Source organism: Coturnix japonica, chromosome 4 (assembly GCF_001577835.2).
Source record: "Coturnix japonica isolate 7356 chromosome 4, Coturnix japonica 2.1, whole genome shotgun sequence".
Taxonomy (NCBI): domain Eukaryota; kingdom Metazoa; phylum Chordata; class Aves; order Galliformes; family Phasianidae; genus Coturnix; species Coturnix japonica.
This window is the reverse complement of record NC_029519.1, coordinates 36,390,852-36,415,028: the sequence shown is the minus strand read 5'-3', so window position 1 is coordinate 36,415,028 and position 24,177 is coordinate 36,390,852. Positions and strand designations below refer to the sequence as shown.

The 24,177-nt window shown below is 35.8% G+C and overlaps 1 protein-coding gene across 1 annotated transcript in view; it reads left to right on the top strand.

Moving 5' to 3' along the window:
* Window positions 1-24,177, top strand: part of TENM3 (teneurin transmembrane protein 3) — a 968,340-nt gene that overhangs the window by 15,362 nt on the left and 928,801 nt on the right. Inside the window, 1 exon segment of the mRNA XM_032444361.1 lies at window positions 23,052-23,118. The gene's annotated coding sequence lies outside the window, so the exon portion shown is untranslated.

Here is a 24,177-nt window from a genome sequence, read left to right as displayed (position 1 = left end):
ACTGATTCATAAAACATAAATATATACACACAGATGCATGAAATAGCACTTGCATGTTTTTCATTACTGCATTCTGTGATATTAACCAGTTGTATTGGTTTATGTAGTGCCATAAAACTACTGAACTGTGAGACACATGAAAAACAGTTTTAAAATGAGAGAGAATAATGCTTTAAGCTATATCTGGATGTAGACCTGGAGACCCATCAATAACCTGCTGTAAAATGAAATTATGCACACATTTGTATACACAGTGTTTATTGGAATGAGTTTCTAGATGAGAGAAAAATGGATAGATCTTATCAATCTGATCTTCAACAAAGCATTTAGTGCTGTGACACACCATAATGCAAGTGTCTGCTGACATAAAATTAACATAGAAGTTAGAATAACTGTAATACAGCTAAAAATTTGAGCAAAATAAAGGGCAAAACAACACAGATGACTCCTGAGCATCCTGCAATGAAGAGTGTTTAACCAGTTTCTAAGATTGAGACAGCCGATCACTGTTTCCATGGAGGATTGTGGCACTGAGGTAAAAGCAAGATAGTAACATTTGGTAATAGCCCAATGTCCAGATCCAGACAGTATATGTTGGGGAACTACATCATCTGCAACTGTGTAGACACAGCAGCAGTGAGTCTGTAGGATTATCTAATAATAAAGGGCATGGAGGCATGTTTACAAAACATTTGTATTTATTACAGAGTATCACAAATTGATGAATATGAATTAAAGGATGAATATGTGTATGTATTAAAATCTAATACAGATATATTCTTGCTTCTAGGTAATAACTGATATTAAGGGTATAGCATGAATTAGCAGTAACAGCAATTAGATACAGTAGACAGCAATTTGAGGTAAGGAAACCATCAATACAGCAGCAGATATGGTTAGAGAGTAATTAGAGGTTCAGCATACTTAGCTGTAATATTATGACAGTGAGTTGACTTTGAATAACAGTAATGTAACAGCAAACATCACAGATATTCCTATTAAGACTACTATACTCATCATAGCTATATATGAAGGAAAGAGTACACAACCACACATCTCAAATTGAGAGGGAGACCAACCAACTGTCATCCCAGGGGTCTAACATCAGTCCCAGAAGGGGACGATATAAAGAACTGAGTCTTATTCTGGTGAACCATGTCACAGTGTGCGGAGCACTGCAGAGTGGAGCAGTCAGCATCATACTGGCACAGTTAATTCAGTGTTCTAGCAAAGGTTTAACCTACTTCAAGTAGCTGAAAGAAAGTTAAAGAAAGGAGCATATACAGCACAAGATGCTTTCAAGAAGCTCAAGTTGGATAAAAATATTAGTGAGATTAAGAGGGTGTAGGTACACCACCACAGGTAACCAAATGCCAACTGTTATGTTACCCTACTACTCTTCTGAGATAGTCAACAAATGACAGTGTATTTTCTTCAAATAAAGCTTACTACTTTCGCAGGCAATAAATTGTTCTTTAGTTTCTTGTTTTGCCTTTATCAAGGCAATTTTCACAGTGCCACTCAGCCATACTTCAAGGATATCCTTTGTTGACAGGCTAAGTTCCCAGGCATGCAGACAGGTTCTGTCAGCATTCAGAAGACATCTTGTGTAGGAACACAAGGTTATCTGTGTAACTTCTGTCACCCAGATTTGAGAATCTTCCTTGTTAAGGATGAGGTTCAACATGACATACAGGGATACCTGAATGATTTTAAACTGCATTTGTTCTGACAGGATAAGGAGAAAATGGTTTCAAAAAAAAAACAAAAAAAGAAACACAGGTTGCCCAGAGGGGCAGTGGGTGCCTCATCCCTGCAGATATACACAAGATCAGGCTGGAACAGGGCACACTGGGCACCTGATGGAGCTGTAGGTGTCTTTGTTTATTGCATTGGAGTCAGATCAGATAGCATTTAAAGTTCACTTCAAACTCAGATCATTCTATGATTCTATGCAAAGAGCATTGAATTTGGGGATACTTAGTAGTATTCTACAGTTTTGCATACCCAGAAAAGAATTACTGCAGGTAAGTATTGAACAGATGCATACAATAGAAAACAAACCATATTTTAAGCATATTTAAGGCATAAAGGCCTCCTTGTGGAGAAAACTTCCAGTTGCAACAGATATGAGGGGCTGAACTAGTATTTCAACAGAGGATGTGGAAACATCTTCAACAACTCCTAAGATGCGTTTTGGTATCAGAGTTGTCTGATCAGATATTTTGCACTGCTCATTCCCTCACTACAGCCACACCTTATCTAACTAGTAAGGTCATATTGCAAATAGGTTTTCTTTCTCACCTGCAATTAGAGAATGCTGTTTATATCTAATACATTCATCCCTGATTCTCGGATTACTGACTAATAATCATTCCAAGCAAGATTGTCAAGAGTATTCTGATAAAGAACTAAATATATGCAAGTTACAGCTTGATTACAAGCTACAGTGAGACTGGAAGACTGATTTACAATTGCAGGAAATGGACCTTATGAATATATGCTGTGAGAAAATTCCAAGTGAGCTGGAAACTAGGCTTGTTACTGAAAGTGGTAGGGAGTATAGTGACTGAGTAGGCAGGGCTCTCAAGCAGCAACAGTTTAGATCAAAAGTGAAAGCCCTCATGTTCTCCAGAATGAAAAAGGATTATATAAGCCAAAATACAACAACGCATGCATGCTGCTTTCAGAATGAAGCAGTGTGATGGCATGCTGCACTAACTAATTGAGCCAGTGAGAACTGAAGGATCTGTGCCACACTAGAGTAGCATATTCATGCTCTGTAGAACAACAGAAAAGACACACTTCATTCTGATGCCAGCTTCCATCACCTTGTTACATTTTCAAAACAGCACTTTCGTACTTCCTCGCATGGGACAGCTCTCCTTTAAGATATCCACACTACAGTTTACTTGTCAATAAATTAGACAGCTGAAGCACAGTCTAAAATAATGCATATCAACAGTTTCTTACTGCTTCCTCATACTTAATAGTCTGCCTTTACCCTTATGCTTTGCCTTGTCATATAAAAAGAGTAACATAACTCAACCAGGTATTTTTGCCCCATACTGGTCTATGCTCTTGGCAAAAATAGTGTTCTGTTTCACAATTTACAAGGAAAGTGCATGCTACTGGGTAAAAGGCATTCGTAACCAGGCAGCTTAAACAAAAGCTTTTGATGTTTTATTCTAAATCAACTCTTCAGTTTAATACCTTTTTTTTCCCCATAGAGTGTGGCAAAGTGCAGAATGCCGAACATTCATTCATAAATTCCTCTGTAGTTGACCATAAAAAGACTATTGGTAAGAATTAAGTCAGACAAAAACCAGATGATCATTCACTTACAATTTCGTTATTTCTCCTTCTTTTCTATTTGTCCTTTCCATTTCCTTAACTTGTTATAAATAGGAATAAACCTAATCTTACTCTACTGTTTTGAGCAACATATAGAAGAAACAGGTATCTAAAAAAATATACATTTGATGCTGTAAATACTGGAATCTCCATAGCATCCAGTTACCTTGGAGTCTCCTATCATCATGAGATCTAGAGAGACATATCTGTGCTCTGTGATAAAAATTTACAGTGTTTAGTTGCTTCATCTTAAAGTGTTAATATATGTTTGTCTTTTTTTTTTCTTGCCCCAAACAAATTCAGAGTAGGAATTATTTTAGGTACTTGTCAATATAATATGCAACAGTTTATTTTTTATTCACTTCTTTAGCTTTTCTGAGAATAAAATTGGCTCCTCTCCAAAGGACTGCACTTTGGGGATGAAAAGGAACGTGCATCACTTAAGCCTCATCTAAGATTTAAAACAAATGCCTTAAATAGGATTTTAGATGAGTCATAATTACTATACAAGCTTTCTGCACATAAGTGAATGTGATTTACCTGCATATTTTACTCAGAATGTAATTACTTGCCAATCTATAACTACTCAGTTCTGCTGGATCTATTTTTAGAATTAAATCATTATGTATCTGCCTCTTCCCACCACAGAGAGGACCTGTCCTGTGTTCTCCAGGGCTCTTGCAGAAGATCTGCAAAGACAAGTTTTCCATAAGACATAATTTAGAATAACTGAGGTGATTTTATACATAAACTGTTCCTTGAGAAATCCTGAAAGCAAGAATTTTGATTACTTAGTCATGCCACTAGGTTAAGTTTCTTTAATGAAAGCTTTTTTAGGAATCGGCATGTCAGAATCATGCAGCAGTCAAAACCTTCTGCTACAAAGTGATCCATTCTTGCCCTCACCTGGAGATTTTTGGTTGTTTTTCCTTTTTGAGTACTTGAGGAATAACTTCATTCAGAATTTATAAAACCAATACAGTTTTCTAGTTACTGTATGCATTATTTGATCTAATTACATTTTAACTAATTTTTCTTTCATCTTCAGTGCTCTTTTTGTCAAGCCATGATGTTTTGCACATTCCACTTTAGAAACTCTTAGTCTCAGCTTCCTTCCCATTTCTCACCTCTATTTCTTCAAACAGAAACAGTCATTGGTATAATTTTGGAACAATTCTATCATGCAAAAGACTGATGAATCTCTTAATGTCTATCATGTACTTTTAATAATCTCTATTCTTTTAGAAGGTAGGTGGAAAAAACCTCTCCAGTTCCTGAGGTGGTCTTAAGCATTCAATATAACAGCCATAATCTGGATTTTTCAAGCTGCCTTCTCTAAAACTGTTCTTGTTCTATTAACTGTATTAGATACCCACATTTCTATTACCATATCATACTACAAATATGTATATCCTTTTCTTCCTTAGGCATGTCTCAAACAGATCCTTCTTGCTTCCCGGTTATCAGTTTTCATTATTCACATATTACTTCATGTATAATCAACAAGTATACAGAATCATATGGTTAGAAAAGGATAATCATAAACAAACAAAAAATGCTCACCTGTGTAGGCTCTACAGGAAAAACTCCATAAAGAGCAATCTCCAGAAAGAGATCCTTCCCAAGTGGCAGTCAGCCCTTAAATAGGGTCTAGGAAAGGTGCAGCCAGGTGTCTCGCTCCAATTTGTAGGAGGGAGGCAAGGTTCTTTGATATGTGTATACCCGGCGTGAGATTAAGAAGCAACGGTTCAAATGTTGGTCCAACCAGTTTATTAAAGTCCTAGGCGTTTTTAGGGAGACGGGGAAGGGAAGGTAGGCGATAGGGAAAGTAGAGATATAAGCAAGGAGTCTTGCAGAGAGCAAAAGAGATAGTCACCACCGTGGGTCCAGCGAGATACACCAGTAGGTCCATTGATCTCAGGAACTCGTCTGATCACCGCGGGGGATGGGAGACAGCCAGGGAGCTCCGCAGCAAGCCGGTCCCAGGGGTTCTTCCGACAAAGTTTTCCCCTCAGGGAATTCTCCGTCAAAGGTGTCTTTGGGAGTCTGTCTCCAACAGTCCCCAGTTTAGCGAAGCCTTTTATCCCCCATTTCAGTGGGGTTCTTCTTCTTTGAAGCTTGACTCAGCATTTTGGGAACGATATCTCGAGCAAACTGAACTTTCCAAACAAGCAGGTAAACACACTTTGTAATAGGGTTTAAAACCAGCTTTTGTGACATTCCTGGCCCACAGATAAGCCAGCAAGGAGGGGGGGGCTCTGTTGCCAGACACAAGCATTATCGCCTTCTGCAGTGGTCAGCTCCTTCGAGCAGCACCCCTGAAGAAGACTGCTCATCATGCTTCTGCTTATCTTTGCAATCATAAGCAGAGGTACTGTGGCACAACAACACCCACCATTCACCCTCCTAGATAGTTAGCAGTCGCCAGTCAGAGTCTTATAATCAGAAAGGCCTCACAAAGCAAGCTTTGAGACAATAAAAGAAAAACAGTTCTGTCTTTCACACCAGGCTCCACCCCTTCTGGTCACACAGCTGAATTGTGTGTTCAGCTGCGCTCCCACAGCTGACTCATTGCTCATCTCAGGTGGTCAGTCAGAGGTTTAAACCTCTGTATAAATATTACTTGCCAAGCTTCAGTTTTTGGTTGAGCAATTGCCAACATGTGACTGGCTAAAATATGTTTATTTAATTGATTGTAATTTACTTTTTGTGTTGTGCACCAAACTGTTCCTTGCATTTTCCTTGAGCAAAATTCCAAATATCTGAAAGTTAACTTCTAGACAAATGAAGAAATCTGTTTATATGGATTTTCTCTGCAGATGAATTGATTAATTGGAGAGCACAGCAATTCTGGTGGTAGATTGCTACAAATGAATGAAGTTAGTGGGTGAGTTATTCCAAGTTAGGATATCCTGGAGAAGTCTTCATTAAACTAATACTTTACTTCAAAAGAATCACTTAAACTGTGCTTCTATTCTCTCATAATCAAAGTGGATTCTGGGAAATCCTTACATTTCTATTTCAGTGTTTCAGAAATATAATAGCCACTGTTAATGAGCTACTAAAACTGTTGAAGAACTATGAAAAAAATAAACATGCAAGAAATAAGCACAGTGCAAGTATGCATATTCTTGTTGTATGGGAAGTTGGTAATCACGACCTGAACCTCTGATTAATCAGCTGAGGCAAGCATCAGGTCAGCTGTGGGAGCACAGGTGAGAGTAATTTAGCTGTGCTCCTGGAAGGGGTAGAGCATGACTCCACCTCCTTTAGACCTCATTTAAGGGTTGACCACCTCTAAGGCAGCATTTCTTGGAGATTGCTCTATGGTGGTGATTGCCTCAGCATTTCCCATTGAAGGTATCTGTATCCTTGAGTCTTTCCTTATAAATAGTCTTTTGAATATCTGTTACCATCTTTGTTACCATATTTGTATTGTTTCTCCTTACATTTGAATATTCTGAATTTTTTTGCATTGACTTACGGTAAGCTGCAAAGTATTTCCAGATAACTTTTGTGCATCACTACATCATCAATATAATTAAAAGCTGTGTGTCAATACCTGATTACTAAAACCCAAATGTATCCTAAGACATTTAACACTGTAATTGAATGGTAAATTTCTCAAAGCAATCAAAACATTCAAACAGACAAACATTTTTATCTGTCAGTAAGTTAAAGGGAACCTGTCAGGAATTCTTTGTCTTATCTTTCCTGGAATTGTGTAGATATTTACTTTCACATATAGTTTCGGATGAAGTTGTTGTCACTTCTCTTGGTTTACCTTTTTTTCTAAACTAACAAAATACTTTTGTTGATTTCTTAGAGCACAACTGCACCTTTTTCTCTCCATGATCACTGAGGAAAAAGGTGCAACCCTGCACCTTTCAGACTTTGATATCCAGGCACTGCGCAACACTCTGCAAGCTGGACATGAGCATTAGTGGAACATATGTAGACTACACTGAAAAGGTGCATGTAATTGACTTATTTCACCTGATTGAATTGCATTCAGTGTTATATTTTTATGTCAAGTGAACTTTGACCTATGGAGTACTGCGGTACTTTGACAGCCCTCTGGGCTGTAAAAATCAGACACATCAAATTTTATAGTATGATCTTGGAGGGATGGTCTTGACATTTTAACCTGCCAAAGAAGCTAGGCTACATTACTTAACAGTATGCTTATACAGAAATTGGAAATAAGTACCATTTTGTTTCTTTTTTTTTTTTTTTTTTTTTTTTAGCATGCTTGCTATGTTCTATTTTATTTTTTTTTTGCTTGTTTGTTTGTTTGTTTTTGTTAATAAAGTGTATGTTTGCAATATGCCTTAACTTAACATGACATTCTTTGGACCCAATATATTGCACTGGTGGGTTAAAGAGAATCATAGAGTCATAGAATCACCAAGATTCCAAGAGAACTCCAAAATCATGTAGTCCAACTGTCTGCCAGTATTTCCCCACTCAACCATGTCCCTTGGTACACCAACCATTCTCGAACACCTCCAGGGATGGTTACTCCACCACCTTCCTGGGCAGCCTGTTCCAGCACCTGACCACTCTTTCAGAGAAGAAATTTTAAATAAAGAAAGTTATTATGAAGGAGATTATTCATTGGATATTTTTTTTTCAGTATAGCAATCTTTAAAGACCAAGAAGCAATCAAGGTTATTTGGTATTAATTTGCTTTGGCCTTTTTTTTCTTACCCATGCTTTTCACTATTTATAAACATCTGAGGAAGTTCCCTTGCTCTTTTTGAAGCTCCAGTAAATAAGAGTGCTAGGAATTCCTCACTGCTGTTATAGTGAGTTACTGCAGCCTGGCTCATTGCTCCTGTCTGTTCTGGAGTCAGAGCAGTTCATGTTGCACATATTGCCTCACATTCGAAAAGCCAATGAATATCTGTGCAAATGTGGAGATAGAGGACAATGAATGGACGTTTACCAAAACAGAAACAGCTTGTTTTGAAATAACATTTTCACTTAAGATGCCAACAGCGTCCTTTGAATATGTCACAAATTGTTTCTGCAAATGCTTCTTTTGACTTCCATCATTTTCATCACTTCAAAAATACACAATCTCCTTTTCACCTTAGACCGTACCATAAGTTTTCTCAAAATCTGTTTCCATTAATATTTTATCTTGAGGAAACATCATGCTTGTGATTTATTTGTCAATGTTATTAACCACAAGGAAGACACAAAAGTTGCAGCTCTCCTTTTCTCATAATTCAGCTACCAAGCTCCTTTTTCTTTTTTTTTCGATGGGAATAGGTCTTATTATCAGTATATGTATCCATTACGATTTTTTTAAATAATAGTGTAATCCTTTGCTCTGTCTGACTATTAACGATGTCTCATTTTTTATTCTCCATTATAGCTATATTCATACTGATGCTAATATTATTACACTACTTTAGCAATACTGTCAGGAAAATATTTTTCACTAATTGGATTTTCTTGAGAGAGTTTTAGATATACATTCTATGTTTCCATATTTGGCACAAGATATGAAAACAAATATTCTAGAGGATGCCAGCAAAGGAGAGTTTATATTAGCTATATTTAAACAGTTTAAGAGGATACTATTGATTGGCTACATATCCAGCTGCATTCTTCTTTTTTATTTCCTCTTATCTCAATCTTTAATCTGCCTCATTTTTCTAAATACTGCAAAGTAACTATATCACGAGAAACTGCCACTTAGAAAAATTACCTGAGGGCATTCTGACTTTCTGCTTGAGCTTTATTTTGTCATTTATTTCTATTAACAATCATTAAGCAATTTAATAATTATAAGCCTCATTAGCATTTTAATGAGACTAGTGGCCATTGCTAAGTGTAATTAAATTAGTTTTATTGTATGATATTTTGAAGCTGTGATTAAATCAAGTTTTACTGTGCTTTGAAGAACAAACCTATGGAGATCCCTCTTCAATAACAGTCTTGTTAACTTATGGGGAGTCTGTAAAATAGACATATCCAGGAAAAAAGGGAAAAATATTCCCCGCTGAGGTTAATCATAAAAGATGAAAAATCAAATGCACCTGCTGCCATCAGCTCCAAGATTACCAATATATTTTTAGTGATAGTAGTAGGTCTGTTAAATAGCATTCATTGTAAATAGCTTTGTGGAATCTATTCTTAATTTTTAGAAATAACATCTAGATGCTGTGTTGAATTGTTCTTAATAAATTGAGGGTAGAATTGTATAATGCTTACTCAGACAAAACTCCTGTTGAGTTGAAATGAAATTTCACAACAGTAAGAACAGCAGGGTATATAAAAGCTAAGTATTACTGTTGTTTGTTGTTTTTATTACTACTATAGTTTACAGGAAGACATTTGGTAGTGATGAAAGGCAGAAGAAAAGGGTATTACAACCAGAGTCAGTAAAATTCTAGCAGTATTTGGTGGAATTTTTTGGTCAGAAAAGCCATGCAGAGCAAAAATTAGGCATTTTTTTGTCTGTGCTCAACCTCTCTCTGTGAAGTCTTAAGTACTGTCACTGTATTAGAACAGGTCAAAACCTGGATGGTTGCTTTTCCTTGCCAATGTATCAGGTGAAAACTGTCATCTGTCTTCCACTAAATAGTTACCTGCTTTTGTTAACATCATGATTACACTTGAATGCATTGCACCACTTAGCTGTACTCCAGTGAGCATAAAATTAATTAATACATGAGTTTGCAATTGATTATTATGGTATGAGATATTAAGTATATTTATGGCTGTATAACTATTTTCTATTTTAAATCTACTTTGTTCAAGTTTTTTCAAACTTGAACTATTTGGGATTACACATTCCATCCAATTGAAACATAAAGTACAAGTAAGGCCCATGAGCCAGTTTGTTCAAAAACAGCACATTATTGTTAAATACCACTGCCTAAGTATGGAACCATACCCAGGAACCATTCTAAACCACAGCTAGTTTCCGAATTTATTATTATCCTAGAAAAGAAAGCTGAAGGCCCTGCAGTACTGTCTGGCCTAATTTTGTTTCTCCTTTCATTAGTGTGGTACATAGAGAGAGAGAGGATAGATAGGTAGATAGTTAGAAATTCTTCTCCAATTTTTAGTTTACATTTAGTTCAAATTGCAAATCTGAAGTTCTGAACCAATCTTCTTTATAGATAGTAAGGGCTGGAATCTTTTTCAGAAATAAGCATATTTTTGAAGTGATTTTACAGTTTCAAGGATGAGAATATTGGGATTAAGAAATGGCTTGGATTCAAGTAGCCCGTATACATATATGCTTTTACATGGTCTCAGTAAGAGTGATAATTTCTTTTGAGAGCAAGACGGCATTTAGGGTTGCACAGACTGAGAAATCCCAAGGGACGTTGTCATCAGATCAAATGACTGCAAGCTGTGGAAAAAAATGTAGCAAGAAAATGACCAAGAAAAAACTGTTTGATTGGTTTTAATATCAGGAATGCATATTCATTGGTACTTACACTTATCTGTACTTTAAAGAAAGTCTACTTAGCATCTGAAAAGTTATTTATGCTGTGATAGCTCACAGGATCACACAGGACTTCATGCCAACAAGGCAGATGATTGAATAAATCATAGATCGACATTATTAGCAGCTACATTATATGCTGGGAGAAAGCTACCCACTTATATTTGGATCATGGTTATGCAAAACAAAACAAACAAACAAAACAACAACAACAAAACACATTTAACCTGTAAGTAGTCGTATGTGTTTGGAGGGCTTCATACCAGCCTGGAAGAAACATTTCTGCAGTTTACCTTTCTATGCCTAAATCCTGATTCATTTCTTATTCCTTTCTACCCTGAATTTTGTCATTCTTCTGTGTTTAAGTAGTGATGCGCTTCTGAATTCAGCTCACATATTTAGGATAAAACGTAGCACTCTATTTTTAGCTCCATTGTAACTTTTGATGAACTGCAATTCATCAAAATTAGGGATATTGCAGTAAGTCTTTTATTGTCACTAGGCAATTCCAGCAGTATTTTTATAACAAAGTAGAAGTTCATAGTACATAAAACCAGCAAGAGTGTCCTCATTGCCTGTGAGAAGGAAATACTTTATACTGTGAGGGGAAAAAAATGGATCATTTATTACTGAACTCTGACATTGGAAGCCTTTTCCCAGAAAGTTATTGCTAGAACTTTCACTGGTGTTTAACAGCACAGGAACCATCTTGACTTCACTTGGGAGACTTCTCTGCAAGCCATCAGTGCTAGCTGCTGAGGGAATTCCTATTTTAAAGCCCAAATGTTTCTTCAAAAACTGTTTTTCTGCTTCTGTGTGTTACAGATAGAAGCAGGTTTAGGAATTCTATTCCCATGGTGGTTGTTTCATTCAAATACATGAAGAGGTAACTGTCTCGGCTTCTGTTTGCTATTGTTTGCTCTTAGACCTTGTTTTAACTGATACTGCTAGGATTACAGAAGGAAGTTTTGAAATACCCTCAAGAGAATAACAAGATAGTTGTGTTTTCTGATGAATGGCTTCACAGAGAATGTAATTATGCATTTTACAGGATAGCAATTTGTATACCACATAAAGCACATGTTTACTTGTGGGAATTGTGTGGTTTTGCTGTAATTATTAGAGCCTATTGATTGTCTTCCATTATGTTAATGTTTCCAAATTAAGCAATATGAAGCAATTTTCTGCCATGCTGTATCTCAGAAGCCTTAGGGATATTAGCTGCAACTTTTACTGAAAGTCTAGAGGCCTTTGTGAATAGAAGTTATAATTCACTTCATTGTAAGTTTTTCTCCTGATTGTAATCAATGAACCTTATTCCATAGAATATAAATGAAGTGACAAAGGAGGAAATAACCCTTCTGAGGTAGGAGAAGGGTAATGGTAAAAGGCACAATGAGCATTCAATTGACTTCTTCAGCAGAAATACTTCTGCCCTTTCTTTTGAAGTCTGGCTACTTTCAGATAATCATAAGCTGTTTGCAGCTATGACCACTTTAGTAGAGAAGAATAATTTTAATGATGAGTCATTATTGTAATTGCTTTAGCATTTCTTGCACTAGTTAAGATAGCTTATTTCTGGCCATATAGTACTTTATTGGCTTTTGACATACAGTATCGTCTGTTCAATTTGTGGAAAACTATCAAAGGAGAATAACTGTAAGCCGGGGTGGAAGCACCAAAAGATTTCTGGCAATTATTTCCAAGATCAGCTTCAGACAAGTTGTCCTAATTTTACTTCTTCTAATCTTACCTCAGAAATGCACACGTTTTATCTTTTCATTTCTACAAATTTCTTTTAGGCTAACTCCTGCCACTCACCATTCCTATTCCATAGGTTTGTATTTTATTTTCTTTTTTTTCTTCATTTTTTCTTCATCCATTCTGATTTTTGCCAGTTCATTTAAACTCAATTTTTATTTTCTATCTTATGTACCTATCCTTTATTTCTTTGTGCTTCCTTATCTTGTTTTCATCTATACCATCTTTGTTTGGTTTTGTTTGTTTGTTTGTTTGTTGTTTTTTGTTTTTTTGCTTTCAGCAATAAAACCACCTCAATAAAATGAGGTGGGAGGCAAAAAGTTGAGGCCAGGTTCTTAATGGTGGAGTGTAGCAATAGGACAAGGAGCAGTGGCCTAAAGCTTCAACATTGGAAGTTCCATACAAGCATGCAGTAGAATTTCTTTACACTGAGGGTGATGGAGCACTGGAACAGTAGCCCAGAGGAATTGTGGAGTCTCCTTCTATGGAGTTATTGAAGACTCGACCTGTGTGAGCTATTGTAGGGAACCTACTTTACCAGGGGGGTTGGACTAGATTATCTCTCGAGGTTCCTTCCAAACCCTGCAATTCAGTAGTTCAGAGTGATGGACCTATCTGAAGTGGATTGCAGTAGCCCAGCCCAGTACTAAATGAGCTAATTTTGACTAGAAATTCTACCACCCAAGTGAATAAGTATAGAAATTAATGGAATTATTTTCACCACATCTGAGGATGTTAGCTCATGTGCTCAGGGTAAGAGGCTTGTTTCCCTCAGTTTCTTCCTTACCTGAGTTAGAAAGATAAGCGTTTTCAGAAAGTTAAAAAATCAGAATGGATTTTCTATCTTAAATGTTTGCTGGTGGTTAAAGTCATCCTTTTTTTATTTTTGCACTAAAATGGACTGTATGCACTCATCATCAGTTAAAAATTAAAACAATGTCCTTAACAGATATCATATGCATGTATGGTTATTTAAACTCAGTGCTTAGGTATGTCTATACATCTTCAGTACCTTTAGTCTGAATGTAAAGACTACGTTGTTGCATTTTGGTTTTGTGTTATTTCTGTAACACAGAACTGAACAGTGATGGAAACCCTTGAGGCCCCCTTGTGATAGATTTCATTTAATCTGTGCCAAGCTGGATGAGTCATTTGTTTGGCTACTAAAATCCTTACTGTCGAGTAGATATCTGTGTACTTAGTCGTCTTATTTGGTCTTCCTCTAGATGAATCAACCTATTGCTTCTGTATCTTTGTATGAAAGCTGCTACGTGATTTTTCTGAGCACATGCATTTCTGTTCACATGATTAGCAAAGAAGCAATTTATTTGTTTATTTTCATCTTATCAGAATCCTTTTTTGTTCTTTGACAACAGTACTGGGCCAAGTACCTGATAACCTACTTGATATTGTTGTAGTTAGCTGGTGTGTTGTGTCTGAGTCCAGGACAAGATAAATTGAATGACTCTTCAGACTTGACCTCTGTTTTTAAGAAGCTGATGTTCAGTAGAAAGACTTCCAAAGTCTTTGAACATAAAAGTTCCTTTCAAGTTAATAATTAAGCCATTTAAAAATGAAGAGGTAGAATTCATTTAATCTAGCTTTTCATACCTTCTGGAAATGATAAATAGAGAGCCTTGAACAAAGATGCTTAATTCAAAAGGTGATGAGCATGAAGTAAAATAGTGCCATCTGGATTAGAGGAGGAATTTGTACAAGAGAATATTCAGCAAGCATTACTTCAAACAACTTACACCAAAGAAAAGAGACTATGGTAATATTTATAAATTATTAGATGTAATCATACTTTTCTTAGTAGAAGACAGTGGCAATATTAATTGAGTCTTTTCTCCCAATATTTGCTGATATTTCAGTAAAGAATTACAGAAGGAGAAGGAAATAATTGTGAGAGCAAGAAGAGATCTTAGTTTCAGATAAAAAATATAGATCTGAGTATCAAAAAAAGACATTTTGCAGAAAAGCAAAGATAACTGTCAAGACAGTTTCAATTTGCATGTGGGTAGTTACAGAATTTAAAAAGAATTATTTACATTTTGAATAAATGCAAATATGGTATTTAAGAAAATGACCTTTGCATTAATTTCTTCACTAATTACCTCCATAGCATTTCCACAGCATACAGTATGATTTCATATCATTTTAGAAGGATGAAAAGTGGAACATACATTCTTAAAGTTCAGATATTACTAATTTACTAAAATAGTTTTGTTTACTAAAAATCATACATTATCTTGAATTTTTCCCAATTCACTTCAAAAATTGTTAATGTGTTCATCATGTGTTTATATTTTCATTTTTCTATTTTTTCAGTCTTTTTGATACAAAAACAACTTACAAGGTCTTAAAAGCAAAATTGTTTTTACACTAATTTATTATTAAAAAGTTTAAAATAATGCAAACCATAATTTCTGTATGGTAACAGCATGTCTCTGAAGCTGATTCTTCATTTTCTCTGTTAGCAGAGCCCTCAATAAGTTCTTGTTTCATTTTGGATCCAAATACAAATGCACAGAGGCTATTAATATAGTAGACAACTATGCCAATTTTTAGTTTCAGAAATCTCTGTATTAACAGCTTAGTGGTAGATAATAGTTGGTTGCAGGCTTCTGTTTTTGGCATTGATATTCACTGTAAAGAGAAGTTTTCTTGATAGGTAGTTATGTTACTGTACTTGTGATCAATAATCATTAAATCATTAAAAATAATTTTAAATATCCTTTTTTCATAACTGTATTAAACTGAGGGTAAACATCTTAACTGTTTTAGTAGCAGTGTTTATATTTCAAAGGTAAATTCTTTAAGTTTGTACAAATTTAGAGCTTTGGAAATAAGGCTTTGGGGTTCGAAAATAGAAACTGGAAGAATCCTAGGAAACACTCCAAATCTGCAACAGAATAAATGCCACTGACCTGATCCTTCTTCATTATGAAAGGTCAGAATACAAAAGATTAAATACTGAAACCTATTTAAGCATAAGCGAAAACTTATTGGAACCGATTTAAGAAATGTTTGCAAAAGCTCCTTTGAAGAGCATGACAGAGGAATTTTTAAAAATGAAATTAGCTTTGAAGAACAACAGAAGTTGAATTTTTTGAGTGTAATGTACTGTTATCAAGTTGGGTAAGATTAATTTCCTGGGAAAAGCATAATGCAATTAAGCAAGCAATGCTGTGGTCAAAGGAACAAGCATAGGTTGGGTGATAACCAATTTAAAACTGCTATGTCTAGTAGTGTATTGGCATCAGTGTGCAAATACTTAAAGCTGGTCACAAAATGGAGGAAAAATACTACCAGTGACCAACTGTGTTGTGTCAGTCATGTTGTATATGTAAACATCCTGTATCCAGAGATATTAAATATTTTCCTCATTTTTTTTTTTCCTATTCAACTATCTTTCCTTGTTCAGTTGTAATACTTCTGGCATGTGCTAGATGCATATCTGCCCTTGCTATCGGTGTTAGTACAAAGACAAAAAAAATACCTGTAGAAAGTCAGAACTGTTTAATCAATTGGGTGGCTGTTTTACAAATGTACAACTGTTTGAACTGCTTTTTTTTTTTCCTGTCAGAGTGGCATTTGAAGTTATGTTTCTTTTTCATCAAGATTAAAGCTTAAATAGATTCTGAACCCTAGCAATTTATGGAAAATATTTTTCATTTTATTTTTGAGCTCACTGTGAGGAAAAAGTAGGAAGTCAGTTTCTCTGGATACTTCAGAAAAAAAGGAAAGAAAGACAAAGAAGGAAAGAAAGAGAAAGAAAGAGGGGAAGAAAGAAGAAAGCAAATTGGATGCAGCTGCATACATGAGGAGCTGTGGGGAAGCAAAGCCTCAGCATTATTTTTTTTTTTCCGTTTCCCTCCCTCCCCCAGCAGTTATAAAATGTAGTCATAACTTTATAGGCTTCTAACGTTGAATTTTGTCTTGGGGAAATATTAATGAAAGTCAGGTAGCTCCTTTAATTTACAAGAGTATAGTAGATTTAGATGAGCAAATCTTTATTTTTCTTTGAAGCATTACATGTGCATGTGGATAGGCATATGTAATCAAAACTTCTTTCATATGTAGCTGTCCAGTTTACTAAACACTTGTTTTTGCTTTTTTTCTTTACATCAGTGTTCTTATACTTTGTTTATAATTCCAGTAATTGTCTGCAATCACGGCTTTCCAACATCTAAAGTAAAAGGGATCATCTTTTTAGTGTATGTGATGAGCTATGCTGTAACTGTCTATGTCATTACTGTAATACTTTCCTGACAATATATTTTCACTTTGTTTAATGGTAAGCCATGCTTCACATTATTGTTCTCATTTTCTCAGAAAAAAACATCTGGAGATAGACATATAATGGTATTGCTCTGGTAATAATTATGTTAAATAACTGCAGAAATGAGATAGCACATAACTATTTATTATTATAATTCTGGTGCGATTGCACTCCAGTGAAGACTGGGGCTCTAATCAGCTATATAACAACAGACTAAGAGAAAAAATTGATGAAAGAAGCAGGAATGGAGGAGCAAAGGGAAGAGGAGTGAGAGTGAGAATGAGCAGGTGATACCTGTTGGGGCTGATTGAGCTCAGCTGGGAAGATTGTGAGGGTGTAGTGGGGATTGCCCTTGAAGGCTTAGGGGATATGTCTGCCTGCTTGAAAGCGCTTGTAAACTTTCCATGGAAAAGTAGTTTATATTATGGTGAGTAACTTGAGGTAAAAGCATGGCTACAAATGAGAGTTGGAAGTGGGAAAGAAGAGTTAAATGCTGTTACTGCTTTATTCCATATTCCAGTAGTTTTTTTGCTAATCGGTCCTGGCAGGCTGTTAGGAAGAGATAAATAATGAAAAATAGGAGCTACTAGAGGCTGGTATGCTGCTGTGTCATTGATAGGAGCTGAAGGCTGTTCTCTTGTAACTTGAGCTGAGCAGTATTCCTACTTACTGAAGTAGCTATAAATGAAATATATTTCAGGAGTCCTTCCCATGCTATTGGGGCTCTGGGTGGCTTTGAGGCACAGAGTTCCCTTCTCCCAGTGTGATGTGCCCTCAGCCTTAGTGGTCAAGGGGGATGTGAGGAGTCTTGCTGTGAATGATAGTTTCTTTACGTACTGGTATACATTCTTTTATTTTTCTACTGCTTTACACAGCTTCTTGTTCTGGTTGTTGTTCTTTCTAGCCCAATTCTAATCTAAGCCCTTCCCTATTCTGTTACTGAACTTATTCTCTGATGTTGTGATGTTGTTTTGTTTTTTCTTTAAAGTTTTGCACATTTCTGAGGTTTTCCTCCCTGAACGTTGTATTCTACCACCATTTGCTTTTGCTTCCAACTCTCCTTTTAGTTCCCTCTTTCAGTTTCTTTTTGGTCCCATTTTCCTGCATCTTGCCTCATTGTTTTATCTCATTTTGTTCTCATTATGTATCCCTCAAAGGGACTCTGTTAAGATAAGAAGAGCTAAGTACTTTGCTAGTTCCCTTATAAAGATTGCTTTGTTTTGTTTTGCTTTCCAAATTACAAGCAAATCAACTGTACTTGCTAAAACAAATTACCAAATGATATTTTCTCCTGTGACTTGCTTGTCCCCCTCTCCATATGGGCTTGAACTGCAGGTGTCTGTATAGACACTGCAGATTAAAGTCCATCTGGTGAAAGCCACTTGACCAACCAGTATTTCTCTCTTGGGAGGGAAATTGAATGGTTATGCATGGGAAAGTGTAACTTGGGAAGCTAACTGTAAATAGGATTTTTAAAAGGCAGCTTCAATGAGAAATCTTAGACCTAACTGCAAACTGATGTTTAATCTGTGATTTTTTAGAAGTTACTTAAACCGACTGGCAGTTGTAGAAAACAGGATCACTCCAATTACTCCTTCTGTATATGAAAGCTTGCTTCAGGTTTTTCTTTTTTAAAACAACTTTCCAAAGGCATAGGAAATGAAAGGTGCATGAGAAGTGAAAGAGAAATTTCTTTGTATATTCTTTTTTGATGCTCTTAAAGGTGATCTTGTTTCTTCTCACTTCCTGCTAATTATTGCTAACTGTAATGCTGCTTCTTGTAAGCCTATTTTAAATGACATACTATGGATCTCTGACCTATACAGTAGAATTTCTTTTTTTTTTTTTTAAATACTATTTATTTATTCATTGGTACTTTAAAACTGTTTTAGAATAGTGTTTGTTTTTCTTTTTAAGCACGTCTATTGCACTTTAATGTCTTTAGGAGCAAACAATTTCTTTTTATTTACTATCCCCAAAATCTTTGTATCTTCTAATAACTCTTTCCCACTAGGGAAAAAAAAAAAAAAAAAAAAAAAAAAAGACTAATGGAAATGTGAAATTGTGGAAAAAATGAGTCTAATTCCAGCTGTAGGTCATATATTCTTTATAGCAGAGGCAGCTTAAGAAAGAGAGTGACAAAAGGGTGAGGCTATGTGCTGCTGTTAATGCTGTGTTCATTGGTGCAGTGGAGTCTGGGATAATAATGTATCAGATTTTTTTAAAAGCAACAACAACAACAAAAACACAAAACACCACACCACCCAAACCAACCAAAAGACCACAACCCCAGACAGGATAAGGGTATGTTGGCATCACTCGATGGAAGGTGGTGTGGATATGCGAGTCAGTGCCTGACTACTTGATCTTTATGATTATGTACTGCAGTACAATTATATTACACAAAGGCAGTACAATTGTCCTGCCAGTGTAATGGGGATGCAGTAATATAAACCTTGCTTCTAAAGTGTAGGTTTTCTTAAGTGCAGATCTGTGTTGAGATTCCTATGCTAGTATAACTTTGGAGACAGTAACCTTCATGACATGCATTTCTCTGTAGTGCCCTGTGTCGTACAAAGCATGTTCTTGCAGTCCAAGCCCTCTTCTAGATCCTTGGCTTCAAAAGTTATCTTTTTGGTTTCCTTGTTTCTGTTGCTTCTCCTCACTGATACATGTATTTATGAAAATGTTCGGTAAATCTTTGCCCAGTCCCCTTAGTTTCTCACTGTTCCTGCATCTGAGCTTTTGTGAATTAAGACTGAATGAGGCGCTCTGTTATTTCCATTGCCTTACTCAAAATAGCAAATAGTTGTTTCCAGAACTGTGATCTTAAGTTCAGCTTCTTATTTTTGTAGCAGAAGTTAGCTATTCTACCTGAAGAATCTCATTTATCGAAAGTTCTATTTCCCTATTTTCTTTTTCAAACAAAGGGAGTAATTCCTTTTTGCTTCAGAATAAAATGAATAGATCTAAAATATGAATGAAGTGTGAGGGTCTTTACTGAGCCAGAAGCAGAAGGAAGTTTTCTTGTTGGTTGTCTATTACCCTTGCTTACACAGATGTAATAAATTGCTTGTGTGTACCGAAAAATGTTTCAAATCTCAACTGATTTCAGTAGAACTTTTATTGACTTGTGTACCTTTTTACTTTTTCTCTGTTTTGGATTTTGTTTATCCTTAAATAGTTACTCAAGGCGTTTTTTGTTTTTTGGTTTTTTTTTTTGTTGTTTGTTTTGTTTTGTTTTTTTAACCATCAACTCAGTAACCATCAACTCAGATATGTTTGTGCTAGCAGTGGGCATAAGGAACAGAGCTGATTATTCCATGGTTGACTGGTGTGTGCACCTAATACCTTGTCAGCATTTCATAGCAACAGGTTGCTGGCTGGCACTTGCTACTGCTTTGATTCATCTGCTGCCAGCTCTCTGCCTGGCACATGAAGCTGAAATGGACGTGTGCAGCACTGGCATGTTTGAGCCAAGTTGAAGGTGTGCTTGATAGGTAGAACAGTTCTCAGAGTGCTTACTTGACACAGTCTGCAGATTTGCTGCTGCCCTGGATGCTGCCCTTGTTATTAATGTGATTATGAGGGGAAATTAAATCATGTTAAGATAAAATGACATTTATTATAAGATACCAAAGCTAGTTGAAAAGCTCATAAAATGTAAGAGGTCAGGAAATATTCTTGATATATTCAGGCTGAAGATCTCTCTTTCATCTGCAGCTGTCCTGCTTTCCCTCTTGGTCAAAAGCCAGTCAAAAGGTCTGAGACAGTTTCCTTTATCAATCTGTCCAAATCTCACAGATGAGTTCAGTTTTTCAGTTCCATTTTTTTCCTTCTGTTAATTTCTGTCACTGAACTGGTCAGACTATTAAGTGAGAATAAACACTTCATCAAGGTTGGATTTCTGTTGTTGTTTCTTTAGGTTTTTGTGTTCAAATATGTAGGATAGCATGATCAGCTTTGCTTTGTCTGCTACTTAAAAACTGCTTATTGTACCATTTCCATCAGTTGATGGCATTAAGTTGCACTTTGCATTCTAAATAACCCTGTGTATGGAAAACATGGTGATGCAAATGTTAAAAAAAGAATAAATTTAACTCCCTAATAATTAGATATAGTGATGGTTAACTGCTTTGGTACACCTCATCTCCAACATATTCCTTCAGGTCTGACAGACCTACCTTTAATTTTTCCTTATTCCTGTTCAACAGATTTCATTGTTATTAATTGTGGAAAGCAATTATTTGGGATGGTGTGGATTGTGGAAATGGGGAGCAGATACTTGTGATTTCTGTAGGTTTCTACGTTGTTTGTTTGCTTCTTTGGGGATAACTTATTTTGACTTGTCAGAGATTAAAAGCAATTGTGTGGGAACTTGACCATTTTGTTCTTTTAATTGTTATGGTAGCTAATGAGTAATAGAGATAAATATACAGATATATTGCAGTGTAAAATATTCACTCTGTAAACTCAGGTTTGATATGTGCAAGGGCTGCTGCAAAGGTAATGCCTCGTCTTTTATAATATTGGCCCACAACATCAGAGGTAAATGTTTATATGGCAATAGAGGTCAAACCTTCCCACCAGTATTCCATTACATGTAGTTATCATGTGACAGATGGCAGCAGAAGGGCAGTCTGACGGAATAACATCTGACATGGAAATGCATATGAAGCAGAGGTGTGTCACTGAATTCTTCCATGTGGGGAAAAAATCAAACCCACTGACATTCACGGACACTTGCTGAACATTTATGGAGCCCAAACAGTGGATGTGAGCATGGTGAGGTGGCAGGTAGTGCACTTCAGCAGTGGTGAAATAAACAGTATGTCACGTTTGCTGGTGCAGCTTAAAATGAGCACAGTAATCAGGCTCTCATTCATCACTGGAGAAAATGCTTAGCTAGTGGTGGTAACTGTGTTGAAATATATAGTGCTTTGTAGCTGCAAATTTGCTCTGTTAAATGGTGTTACTGTACTCTTTGTATCTGTTGTAGTTTCAGTGGCAGTAAATGGGAAGCATTACATTCCAGCCCTGAATTTAAACATCCCACGGATATATCAATTGCTTTTTCTCATGATGTTTTACCTTGACTTTTATCTAGGAATAAAGTAGACTGACTACAGTGTTTCTTCTTTAAACATAAATATCAATAACATTTATGGGATATAATTGAGATGAAGTATATATTTTCCCTTCAACATATCTTGATCATATGCTCAGACTGTCAACCAACATTTTTGATGACTACCAGTAGTCAGGCAGAAGAATGTGTTGCCCAGGGAGGTGGACAAGTCACCGTTCCTGGAGATTTTCAAGGAACATTAGGGTGTTGTGTTGAGGTACATGATTTAGTGAGAACTATTGGTGATTGGTGGATGGTTGGACTGGATAATCTTGTAAGTCTTTTCCAACCTTTGTGATTCTGACTGACTTAATGTTAAAGAAATCCATGTTGTTTACTATTTCATTTGATAGAAGATGGTATTTCTCTGTAAGGAAGGGGAAATACAAGTAGGATTTCTTGTAAGATAGGATGCAATATGAAATGTTTGCTGTTTTGGTTTTCCATGTTTCTTTCTTCCATTTTCATGTCAAAATCAGAATATCTTGTTGTCAGTGAGGTTTTGTGCAATTTGTGTTATGTCAGAGAAGGAAATAAGTATTCGCAATAGGGTCAAATCTTTACGTGATCAAAGACAACACAGTAACTGATAATGTGCTACCATCAACTTGGTTTCAATGTTAAAGTATATGTATATGTTCAACATATATCTCTATCTGGTCCAAATGTTTGATTTATTAGTATTGCTAGTAATGAGACAGTGTATCACTGTTATTATTATTTGTGTCTATTGCTGGAGTACTAGAGTGAATCGGGACTTGTTTTTCATTTTGTTAGATTTTTATTGGTGTGCTTCCCCATTTTTTTTATTTTTTTTTCGTGTGGTCCCAAGGTGGCATTTCTTAGCTCATTCTGTGACAGTGTCTGTAGTAAGACATAATTTTTTCTTGTCTTGTATTTGTGATTCTTAATTCATGGGGAAAAACAAATCTTAGACATTATTATGGGTATCTTTCTTATTTATGATATAAAAAGATTGTTATTAGCTGTTTAAATTGAAAGCTTATTCTATATTATATTAACGTATTCATGTTGTTTTGACTTCTTAACAGGCAATAACTTCCAACACAAACTTCAAGCTTTCATTGAGAGCATAGATTCTATAGCAACAAAGTAACAGTAAGTTGTTTTTTGTTTGTTTTTCTTTTTTTTGTCAACCATTTCTTTGTTTGTTTTTAGTAATAGAAGTCTTGGTGCTGTTTAATCTAAATGTATTCTAGAAATGCAATAGAACTGCCAACTATGGCTGATTCTGAAATGGTGTAAAATAGTTCTTTCTTAGTGCATCTGATGGTTTTTTAAATCAGATTTTTTCCTTCTGTGAAAGATAACAAAGTAGTAAGACTGAGTGAAGGTTGCTGTTTTGTTTATTTAAATTTCCTCATGCTTTCATTGAATGCCATGACTGTGCTTGTGAAATGATTCTTAAGTTATTACAGATAATTAGAAGTGGAAGAGGAAGCATTAATATACCTGGAGTTTTGCTATATTTTAGTGAGTAACAGGAAACTTGAAAAGAATGAAATGAATATATTATGACTGAAACAAGTGTCAGTATTGCGTAAGGCTAAATCAAGGTACTAAACTGACAAATGCTAAGCTATTTCTAGATTATTCAATGATTTTTTTACAGTCAAGGATTGAAAATAGCATGGACTCAGTGTTATTATCAGTCATTTTAATGATGCCTTCATTGTCTTGGGTTCTCTTTCTCTCAATGGCGTTCAACAGTTGTCCTGCAAAACAACAAAATGCAAAAATACTATGTGAATAATGACTCCTATTTTCTCTAAATGTACTTTAAGCATGTACCTATTGCACAATAGGATATAAAAGTAAAGACGTGCCAGCTGCAGTGTTTATCACCAAGAAATTACTAGAGGATTTACTTATTTTTCATTGGCTTCTAGTTTGGCTTCAGTTGTCAACAGCCATTGAGGAAGGATTGTTGGAGGGAGACATGCAGGCTCATACTGAGTGGTGGTGTGTGACTGTGTGTGGTGTTCATAGCTTCAGGACATCATAGCTTGGGGCAGTGTCTGGGCAAGATCATAGAAGAGTAAGAACTATAGTACTTGGAGGGGTCTGTAACGATCAGTACCAGTACAAAACTGTGTTGTGAGAACTGTTCTTGGTAATTTGTTTTTAATTCAAGTCTCTGTGTCTCTTTCCCTAAAT